The sequence below is a fragment of the Chiloscyllium plagiosum genome, chromosome 10, assembly GCF_004010195.1.
Source record: "Chiloscyllium plagiosum isolate BGI_BamShark_2017 chromosome 10, ASM401019v2, whole genome shotgun sequence".
In the NCBI taxonomy this organism is placed as follows: Eukaryota; Metazoa; Chordata; class Chondrichthyes; order Orectolobiformes; family Hemiscylliidae; genus Chiloscyllium; species Chiloscyllium plagiosum.
Genome location: NC_057719.1, coordinates 66,661,757 through 66,662,916, shown reverse-complemented (window position 1 = coordinate 66,662,916; position 1,160 = coordinate 66,661,757). Strand labels below are relative to the sequence as shown.

Genomic DNA, 1,160 nt, shown 5'->3' with positions numbered 1-1,160 from the left:
GGAAGACAGTAGAGCAAAAATGGTAGGAGTTTGTGGGTAAAATTGAGGACACAGTAGAGAGGTTCATCCCCAAGAAGAGAAAGATTATCCGGGGAGGGCTTAGACAGCCATGGCTGACAAAGGAAGTCAGGAAATGTATCAAAGAAAAAGAGAGATCCTATAAAGTGGCCAAGAGCACTGGGAAATCAGAAGATTGGGAAGGCTACAAAAACAAACAGAGGATAACAAAGATAGAAATAAGGAAGGAGAGGATCAAATATGAAGGTAGGCTAGCCAGTAATATTAGAAATGATAGTAAAAGTTTCTTTCAATACATAAGAAACAAACGACAGGCAAAAGTAGACATTGGGCCACTTCAAACTGATGCTGCAAGGCTAGTGATGGGAGATAAGGAAGTAGCTGGACAACTTAATAAGTACTTTGCGTCAGTTTTCACAGTGGAAGACATGAGTAATATCCCAACAATTAAAGAGAGTTAGGGGGCAGAGTTGAGTATGGTTGCCATCACAAAAGAGGTAGTGCTAGAAAAGCTAAAAGGTCTTAAAATTGACAAATCTCCTGGCCCCGATGGGCTACATCCTAGAGTTCTGAGGGAGGTGGCTGAGGAAATAGCAGAGGCGTTGGTTGAGATCTTTCAAAAGTCACTGGAGTCAGGGAAAGTCCCGGATGATTGGAAGACCGCTGTTGTAACCCCATAGTTCAAGAAAGGATCAAGACAAAAGATGGAAAATTATAGGACAATTAGCCTAACCTCAGTTGTTGGTAAAATTCTAGAATCCACGATTAAGGATGAGGTTTCTAAATTCTTGGAAGAGCAGGGTCAGATTAGAACAAGTCAACATGGATTTAGTAAGGGGAGGTCGTGCCTGACAAACCTGTTAGAATTCTTTGAAGAGGTGACAAGTAGGTTAGACCAGGGAANTTGATAAGGTGCCACACGGGAGGCTGCTGAGTAAGGTGAGGGCCTATGGCGTTCGAGGTGAGCTACTGGCATGGATTGAGGATTGGCTGTCTGACAGAAGGCAGAGAGTTGGGATAAGAGGTTCTTTTTCGGAATGGCATCCGGTGACAAGCGGTGTCCCGCAGGGTTCGGTGTTGGGGCCGCACCTGTTCACGTTATATATTAATGATCTGGATGAAGGGACTGGGGGCATTCTAGC

The 1,160-nt window shown here is 44.2% G+C and overlaps 1 protein-coding gene across 5 annotated transcripts in view; it reads right to left on the bottom strand.

The window, feature by feature from the left end:
• fmn1 (formin 1) overlaps nucleotides 1-1,160 on the bottom strand; it is a 367,109-nt gene that overhangs the window by 68,551 nt on the left and 297,398 nt on the right. The window lies entirely within an intron of this gene.